The following is a 10,529-nucleotide window of genomic DNA, read 5'->3' as shown; positions in this document are numbered from 1 at the left end:
TTCCCTTCACCCTAGTCGAAGTCCCACATGAATGGACCGATCACGTGGGATAATGCATTTCTAGGCATTTGTCTTAAAGATAACAGCCTTTGTGAGATCCTCTAGTACTTCCTAACACACATTAAGTTGGAACGTTTATTTCTCTTTAATGACAGACAGAGGCTTTCAAAAATGATGTCTAAAGTTGTTTTGCCTTTGCAAATGCTACGCATTCAACCCTCCAGTGGCTAGAAAATGGTCCAGCCTCTATACACTTTAGCTTTTTTAGTACATTCCCTCAGTAACCACCTTCTCTTTTTTCTTTCTTTCCTCTTTTTTTTTTTTTTTTTTGTTTCCAGCTGGCCCTCTTGCTGTGAACACCAAAATTTATCTCCTAAATTATTCTCCAGTTCCTTCAGATTTCTCTTGCCTGTGTCCTACGCAAGTTCTCTACCTACTGTCAACTGTGCACTTTGTCATTAACCACTTTGGAGAGGACTCTCCCTTAAAATTCTTCCTGCATTCTTACCACTTGTCAACATTGTACTCATTTTTCAGTACTTAATTCTAGTTTCATATACTCCATTTACTCTGTGCGTGTCTCTTTTTCCTTCTCTGTCTTTTTTTTTTTTTTTTGCTTGAGTACTTCATCCTAATTCAAGCTCTCTTTTCTGAAAACCTGTATCAAGTTCATGCTACGAAATCAATTACATTGTCTTGAAGTATTATTTATCATTTTTATGTATTTTCACCAATTAAATTTTAAACTTTTAGAAAGCCAGTTATGTAAATTGACTCTAATACATTGCTTTAGAAATTATTTGCAACTGACCTACAATAAGTAGTCAATGGATGCCTATTGTTTAATTCATCCTGGCAATACAAATAGACGCTGAAGAGGCAAACATACATTACGTGGTCGAGTTAGAATTCAATGCCTGTTTTATAAAACTAGTTCAATGCATAAATCTTGTAAAAGTAATTAGAATTGAACTAATTGATTAAAGTTAATGTTTCTGTCTTTTGTAGTCAGTGTTCTCCTCCTGCTTTTCTCTGGGTTCTGTTGGATATGCTATTTTTCCACCACAACATTTAGATACTTTAAATCACATCCTAAATGTCATTTAGCAACTTAGGAGAAATAAAAAAAAGCAAACACTCTTCTCAAGGGAGAGAAGAGCTGTGAAATGGTCAAAAAAGAAAAAAATAGAAATCTTCAAATCTCTAATATTTACCGATTCTATACAAGGCTTCCCAGGAAGGAAGCTTACATAAAAACTGTGTATCAGGAAAGTAAACTTTGGTTCCTTCAGTGTTAGGTAGAGATAAGTTTCAGTATGTTTTGGAATAAATTCAACCTGATCTCTATTCCCTTGTATACTTTTCTCTCTTTTTTTGACCATCAAATACTTCTCTGGCCTCTCACTGGTCTGTTATTCTCACTCTTATAATATCACTGAGATTTGTCTGATTTTTTGTATTCTTCTCATTGAAAAGTTACAGGAAAGAGGCAACGAATATTGAGGGAACAGTGATGACTGACATCCACTTTAAGCTTGTCTTACATGTAATTCACATTTACAAACAAACCCCCTGCTTCCTCTAACTTTAGTGTCCATTCAACTTCACAGCCACGAAGAGCCCCCTGAGGTAACACACAGAATTAGAATTAACCTGTTCTCATATTTGTGCCGTGGTTAAATTCAAGATTATGTATAATGTTCAAATTTGATGGAGAAAACTATTTTAATGTATAAAATCTTGTGAAGGTAATTAGAATTGGAACTTCTTTGAGCTGCGGGGAAGATGACTTTGAGATATATTTTGCCTTTACCAATTCTATACAAGATAACAAGAAATGTATTGATAAGTCTATTAGCATTCTTACCCTCTACGGACCCTTCTATGAATGGCACATTCAATATCTAGGTTCTAACGACCTGGCATCAATGTTCCCACAGAGTTCATTTCTCAATGTATAATTTACTGTCTGTTAAGTGAATGTAGTATTAACTCTAAAATAGATTTCACTATTAATATCAGAATTTTCTTTGGATTTGCATTGTCTTCAGCTCAAATTGCTCTCCCCTGTACACTTACACTTGATATGGTAACCTGTTAAAGGCTAAGATTCTGATTGGTTGAGTTCTGGGTGTCAACATTTTCACTTTCCTTTAATGAAACAAGTTTTATGTTGCAGAAAAATATTTCCCATGTGAAAGCTTACTCAAGCATATTCTGCATCTGTACATCAATAGCTCCTCTGGTTTAAACTGAAAGCACAGATTTTTTTGAAAATGAAATACAAGCTTATGCCATAAAGAAGTTGAATAGCTGGACCATAATGGATCAGTAATGAGTCATTAGTGACTAAGGTGAGTGAAAAATTGCTGTAAAGTAATAAATGGCTTTGCAGCACATGCAACATTCGGCAAGAACCAAATGTCAATGGGAATCCAGGTGTCAAGGCTTCCTGTGAGTTTACAAACTATTCAGAAGAACACAAACAATTTATACCTTATAGCAGAGAATAAAACTGAATGCCTAAAACCCCAATTCTCATTAAGCCTAAGCCACTTGTAGCAGAGAGAACAGTATAAACAGTTAAGAAAATTGTGTAGCATACTGATTACTCACAGCTCTCTAAAGCCAGACATATAATCATTTTCTAAAACAGTTGCCGACAGTGCTCCTTATTTCTTTGAAACTTGTTCTCTTTTCTGAAAGGTTAAACAGAGACCTTAATTCTCTGAGAGGGCCATGTATGTCTCATTCTGAGAGGCACTTAGTATGCTCAAGAAATATCTGTTAAAAGCAAGTGTATTTTAAAAACTAATTTACAACCAGATAGCAAGAATTCTGTTTGGTTAGAAATGATGTAAGCCATGGAACTGGAGCAGGATTCTGGAGGGTCCTGCTGGGCCAGGAACTACCTTTTATTTTCTGCACAGTAGGAAGGTCTACGGGATCTAAGAAGAGGGTAGAAGAGGCAGCCTGGGAAATAGAGAGGTACCCAGGACCCCGAGAAACAAGTATTTACAGTGTAGGAAGTATTTCGATATTTTAATCACTGCTATCGGTTTATCATGAACTCATGGCTGAACATCAGTCCTGATTTGATGAGGACATCTTCAGAAGACTGTCAACATTTGCCCAACAGAGAATTTGCGAATCCCGATATTGCCACATGACGCTGTCACCAGACGTCCTCAGTGAGACTGATACCTTTTATTTCCAGTAGATATTAACTCTTCTGTTCACAGAGAAAAACATAAAGGCTCAGTCAAGTTATGCGGCAATTTAAAGAGCCAGCAAGGGGCAGGAAAGAACTTCAGCACGTAAGATATTTTGCCAGACCCAGTGCTTAATAAACTACCTCGGCTGGAGAATGAAAGTCGCCTCAACAGAACCTAATGTAGTAACTCCAACCCCTAGTGGGAACCTTGGGAAGGAGTGGAGGACCACTCAGGTTTAGGGGGAGGGAAGGGGAAAATGGTGTTCTCAGAAACCCTTGTCACACTTTGTTCTTTATAGTTCTAAAAAATAAAACTTCAAATATTATTCAGTCAAATATATTGCATGAAATATATTTAAATAATGCTTCATTTTGGCAGGTTGTTCAGGGAAAATAGGTGCTCTGACAGTGAGCCCACAGTGAGTTCCCTAGGGAGCTGTATGAAGCCCGCTGCAGAGACAGCCTGCCTGATGGTGAGTCCTAGGTACAGCCGTTACTCGGTGTGGGACATGGGGCACGAGGCTTCATCTCTCTGAACCTCAGTTTCCTCTTCGATAATACAGAAATACTTCTCTTCATGCAATTTCTGTGAAAAAAGAAATATTTCTCTTTATGCAATTGCTGTGAAAATATGGTGAGATGATTTATATTTGGAGGTTGGCACAGTGACTAGCAAAAATGTAAGTACTAAATAAATTAGTCCTTATGGTAAATATTTTTACATAAGGATAAGGAAAAGAGAAAGTCTTATCTGCAGAACCATAGCAGCTGCTATAGAAATATTTGTAGAGTTGATATTTGTTAAATGTTTGTTGAGTGAGTGACCCATGAGTGATATTGTGAAAGTAAAGTCTTTCTTGATATTTTTCTGTTGTATTATGACTTTCCATTCATCCAAATTATTCACTGAGTCAGGATCACATGATTTTTAATTTTTTTTCCTGTTGACCTGTATTTCTAGAGTTCTTTACATAGTAGCCTGGAAGACCACAGGCCTCAAGACTGTGGCAGACCACAAGTTATAATAATGTTATAAAATGGTAAATTCTGAATTTGCTTAATTTTTATAAGTATATTGGTAGGAGTTTATAGAGAAGAAAGTTAAGTCCCTAAATATGTTTCTGGGGTCTAACCAATACATTATGGTAAATGATGTTAAGATAATTGCACGGCAGCTGAAAACAGAAATTGTCCTGGGGAAAACAGGTCTAAAACAGATCCTAAAGAATGATAATGTTTAAGTAGAGGAGAAGGAACAGACCATTTAATACCCTAACCCAGTTGTTTTACGTTCAACTGTTCATTTTGAGTATCCATCTACCAAGTGAGCTATGTGTGTCTTATTTTATGTCATGAATCATATAATCTTTGTGGGAAGGTCTTCAGTGTTATTTGAAAGAACCTGCAGTTACTTATTGTCTTGAAGGTGTGTTGGTCATCTGGTCCCTAACAGGTCTTCCTCCTCCTCCTGTGTGAACACTCCCAGGACTGGGCTGCTAGCTTTCTGATTCTTTTATGTTTGTATTTAGAAAGCGTCTCTTTTCTAGATTCATGTATTTCTTCTAGTTTTCTCTACAGTTTCATGTACTATTTGATACTCTTTTCATTAGACGGTACTTCAAAAGTTATAAATACCACTATTGTATTCATAAAAGTCCTCTCTTTTAAAATCAAGTGTCAACAATTTCTTCAACTATATCCACGTGGGATAGTTCTAGATCTTTGACTATTTGGGGAAGATAAATAAAGGTACTGTTTATACTGTTCTCTAGTAGCCAGGATGGATTTGAGACTCTTAATCAGTCTAGGGTATCTGGCCACATTTTGCTGAAGACTTTCTCTAGAATAAAGTACATGCAGTGCCTTTTGTTCTTAGTTTTTTCCCTTTATTTCCACCATTTTTCATGTTCTCTGTTTCCTGTTATAATTATTTAGCCTCTTAAGGTAAATTGTCAGTCTTTTCTTGTGGTTATGGTGATTTTATTTTTTGGCCATCGTAGTAGGTTTATTAGGAAGAAAGGGGCTTAAACTCAGCTGTGTCCATGTTAATTCACTGGACCTCTTTTTCCTCTTCTGTAAAATGAAGAGCCTTGATTAGACAAATTCTCAAGTCTGCCATAGCTCAAAAATTCTGATTCCATGTGTGTATTATCCCATTGGAACAACTGGAGACATCCGAGGTAGCTATTCCCTTTGCTGACTTTACTGTATCTTCTAATACTGTATATACATACAATATCAATATTATATAACAACAATGAAAATAAAACAACAACAATAAAGATAACTCCTAGTTGCAGCATTTATCTTGATCGTTGTTCCTGGGTGGAATTCAGTACAGTGTGTGTAATTTATAACAGCAGGAAAAAGCAGCAGGGGGAGGAGGAAGGCCACCACGACCTTGTGATGGGAGCACAGCAATTGTTCTTCCCACACAAAAGAGGAAAATAAGGACCAATAAACACCACTTCATAGAGTAATAGACACCAGAGAAAGGAAAGGAAGACCATGGTAAATAATGGGCAATGCTGCTAACTCCTGTCATTCTTTATTCTGTTCATGACATGAATGTAGCCTCATAAATTACTTTCTAAAGCTGCAAGTGTTTTTCTTTGAAAAGAGATTCATCATCTATGATTCTGATTCCCTTTACTGAAATGAATAGAATCAATCGCATACCCTGTAATAATGCTGAATAAAAATTACCTTTTTGAGACCATAACCTTTCCCAAATAGCATAATAATTGAAATGCTATCCTGTACATGACAGTTATGAGAATCTAACTTTCCCTTCTCTTCCATACGAGACCTCAAAATCTCTTAGTGATACAATGAATAAATAAGCTTAATACCTGCAGCTTCACTTTCCTTCCCCTGAGCAGGCTGAGATATCTCAATCTGCACAACCTCAGGAGCAATATGCTGTGATGTTATCTGGTAATTTTAAAAATGCTTAATTATGTATTTCTTTCAAAATTGTTTATATAACTGTTTAAAATATATAAAAATTATAAATATAAGCATATAGGGCAGCAGAACATGACACATGCATGTATGTGTGTGCTTACACACACATGCACATATTAAGAGCAAGTTTATGTTGTGTCCAGTGCTTTTCCAAGTGCTCCAAAACTCATTTAATCTTCACAATTCACAATAAGCCTATGGGGTATTTTTATTGTTATTTCATTGATGAGGACTACAAGGCACTAAGAAGTGAAGTGATTTCCCAAGTTACACAGTAATGTGATGGGGGAAGCAGTCTGATCAAGAGACATTACTCTTATGTCATTGCTTACTTCTATAAAGCCATATAGATATATTCTACAAATCTATATACTGTATAGTATCTACTACATAACTACTATGAAATTAAGAAGGTTAACCAAACCTAATGTTGGCTTAGTAACATTACAATGAATCATTTGAGGTTGGGAAACAGAACCATGTAGATAATGATGGAGGCAACTCATTCCCACCAAAACTTAAAACTTGCTGTTGAAAACTTAAAATTAACCATATCCTGTTTCTTTTCACATCATCACCCCTTTGCTATGCCTTAATGTGAGAGCAGGAGCAAAGTATAATCAGTTACCAAGAAGTTTTTCTATTTAATATTTAATATAAATACTCATTGATATTAATGAAATTTAATACTGTGCATATCTGAGGAGTCCAGTAGAGAATAAAATGCAATTCATATATCCTCTCACAGGCCATAGTCCATCTTACTTAATTTTCTGTAGAAGGAGGTGGAGGGTGTATGTAGAAGGCAGAGACAGAGTGACCTCATTCAAAACCTAGGATAAAAAGGAGGGTGACAAGGAAAGTGGCCTTGCAAGCCTATCCTCATAGACAGTCATCTCAAATGGAAGTAGCCACCTACTTCCTTTCCCTACTAAGAGTACAAGCAGATGCTGGAAAAATTCTAATGTGTTACAGTACAAACAAAAAAACTCAATATTTTATTTCCAATTAATTATTTTTGTTATCTTAACTTATCATCTTCCAGGGCCTAATTGCTAATGAAAACCCTCAAGCATTCAAGAGTACCCTGATATAAGCCTACCTCAATGCTATTCTAGTTCTGCCGACACCAGGAATACAGCTCAGATCAATTAAAACTATACTCTCTAGCAGTGAGGCCCAAGAATGGGAAATTTATGATCTCTCCAGGTGACTGCAGTGTGCACTCAGAGCATTCTGTGCATTCTCACTTTACTTCGATGTTGTAACCCCATTTTAGCAGCTGGAATGCAAAGTCAAGAAACTTGGGTTTACTGTGGGGGGAAACAGAAGACTTTGAAGGAAATGGTGACCATTTGTCACCTACGCAGCCCGTGTGACATGGCAGAACCTCGGCCTGTTCACCTCTTTAATGTCACTCCGTGCTCTTCTCCTGCCTCTTTACTGTTGTCTGCCACTCTCGTTCTCAGTTCCCCGAATATGCCAAACACACTGCTGCTGCAGGGGTTTCACACCCGTTAGTCCCGAAGCCTAGCATGCAGTTTTCCCCACTCCTTACCTGCCTAGCGCCGGAGAATTTTATTATGTCAACTTAGCCAAGTGGGAATCACGTTTCCCTGAGTTCTCTTCTCTGCATAGGTTCCAAATTAGAAGCAAACACAAAGATACTTGACGAGAGATTTAAAAGGCAAAAGAGGAGCAGCAGATATATTCTGTTCACACCCAGTTGGTGCAAAGAAACTGTGTGCAGGTGCTGTTGTAGTTCACGCAGGTTTTCCTCTTCTCAGCGGGCTCCTCTTGTTAGCGAGGAGCAGCAGCAGAGCCTCCGACTCCTCCAGAAACTGCCAGGTCCTCCTCTGGCTTCCTCTACTCCTGTACTAGGTACATATTTAGTTCCACCTAGAGGGTTCCAGCTTTTCCTGAAAGTAACTTGAATCATTAAGGTTGGTAACTTGGAGGTGGGGGGAAATGACGCAGGGTCTGGTCCGTCCTCACCGGTTCCAGTGTGTCCTCACTCTCTCCACTTCACATCCGTCTTCCCAGCTTCCTGCCTGTGGACTTCAGCCTCCAGCACCAGACGCAAAGATGGAAACCTTACATAGGCTTTGTCAGCTCCCACATCCTGTGAGCTCAAATCCCTATAAGAAATCCCTCATTTATCACTCCCAGTGATTCAGTTCCTGCAGACAAACCTGACTGATAGCTCCAGCTTCTGTTCTCTCTTCAGGCTTCAACTCAAATATCCTCCCTGAGGGGTCTTCCCAGACATCCTTATCCAGACTGTGCCTCTCCTCAATCCTCTAGTTACACTCTGTCTTCTCATTGTGTTCATTTCTTTCCAAGCACTTACTATCATTTATACTTACTTTGTTAAACTTATGTGCTATTTGCCTGCCTCCCCCATTACTAAGTATACTGTATAAGAAGGAGTTAGGTGTGTCCTATTTGTCACTTCATCTCTAATGCCTGTTACAGTGCCTGATATACAGCAAATGTTCATTAAATATTTTGTACATGTGAGTGAATAAAAAAATTAATGGATGGATACTTTTTAGAAAGGTAGCTCTGGGGTCACGTGAACAAAGAATTTAAGAAGAAATTGGTGGCTGGCTGACCAGATAGAGGACTATTGAAATTGATAAAGACCTGAAAAAGGGAAGGATGAACAAGGGGAGGATGAAAAGATGAGACATGGACAAAAACAAAGATGAACCAGGATGATTTATCTCCTCTATGTTGAAGATGGTGAAAAAGAAGGTAGAACCAAGATAAGAGATTCTTCATCCCATTGAAGAAACAGGATAGCCGGGGGTGATATAAGAAAGGGATTTCTTATAAAGATTTTAATTCACACAATGTGGGAGCTGATTAATCCTATGGAAAGCTCCCATCTTTGCATCTGGAGCTGGACGCTGACGTCAGTAACACAGGTAGTTGGGAAGAAGGATGTGAAGTGGGGAAAGTGAGGGCAAACCCAAACGGCTGAGGGTGGATTGGAACCTGCGTCAGTTTCTCATTCCTCATTGCTCATGACCATGAGGATGATGATGCTTCAGCAGATTAAAGATGAAGAAAAGGCCTTAAGGAGTCAGATATTGAGTCTGAGGTTTTCAATTCAAATGGAAATATCTGGATAAAAGTCAGGAATGGTGACACACTAATTTAGATGATATTTAGTGATACTATGTGAACTCATGACAGTAGTTAAAATTATCCAGGTAGAGTGTAGAACTGAGTTAAGAAAAAGTACAAGGACACCTAAATATTTGCAATGTAAGAGGGTGAGGAAAAAAAGATTTTCCATGCTTTGAGAATAAAGTGAAATTGTTTCAGGTCAGAAAACTGCACAAACACGAGGAGCAGAAAAAGCATCACACCCTTCATTCCTCTGCACCAGCAGCCTCAGAAGTCAGCTAGCAACACTGTGAGTATTTCACATTCTCTTTTTGCCTTTTCCTCAGCCCTTCTGCCCAAATACTCATTGTAATGTTCCAAACTCCTTTCAGTAAGTTTACACTTGAGTGGGAAAATTGCACTGTCTATATCAGTCGCTCTCAAACAGGAACAGTTTTGCCCCCAAAAGTGCATTTGGCAATGTCTGGAAATATTTTTTATTGCTCTTGGCATCTAGTGGTTAGAACTCAGGAAGCAGCTAAGCATCTAAAGCATCATACAATGCACAGAACAGCAGCCCCTGCCCCCAAACCTGGACTGCCCATCCCCAATGTCTATAGTGCTCAGGATGAGAATCACTGGTCTAGAGAAACATTTTGCAAATAGCTGCTTTTAGAACACAGTTGGTGCAAGTTCCGTGGAATATCAATAGATTTTTGGCATACGCATGTGTATATGTGTGTATATATATATACACACAAACACGAACAACTATGTGGTCAAATTAGTTGATAAAAAAGATTAAATAGGTTATTTATCTCAGTGTTCTTCAGAGTCTTTTATATATTAATGAGCATTTTAATTCTCTTAAGTGATATTTTGCATGCCTTGTTTCCCAAACTTAATTGACCTTGGAACCTATTTCTGATGAAACATGTTGAGAAATTAATGTTCTGTAAGAAAACTTTGGGAAACACTGTTTTGGAGTGTAGGAATGAAGTCTTAGGATATAAGGGGCACCATAAGATGAGTAGCACCTACTTAAAAAGTTCACTGAACGGTGAATGTATAGACCTGCCATCTAATTTCAGATCTGTTTGGTTTGTTAAGCTAAGGCTAAGAAACAGTTAACTGTGTAGGGCTTTAATTTAGGGCCTAGCTACTAACAAGAGTTTGATTCTGGTAATCTACACACACACACACACACACACACACACATATATAAAACTTTAAG

This window comes from Camelus bactrianus, chromosome 1, assembly GCF_048773025.1.
Source record: "Camelus bactrianus isolate YW-2024 breed Bactrian camel chromosome 1, ASM4877302v1, whole genome shotgun sequence".
Classification (NCBI taxonomy): Eukaryota; Metazoa; Chordata; class Mammalia; order Artiodactyla; family Camelidae; genus Camelus; species Camelus bactrianus.
The sequence above is the reverse complement of the archived record's forward strand: the minus strand, read 5'-3'. Positions refer to the sequence as shown.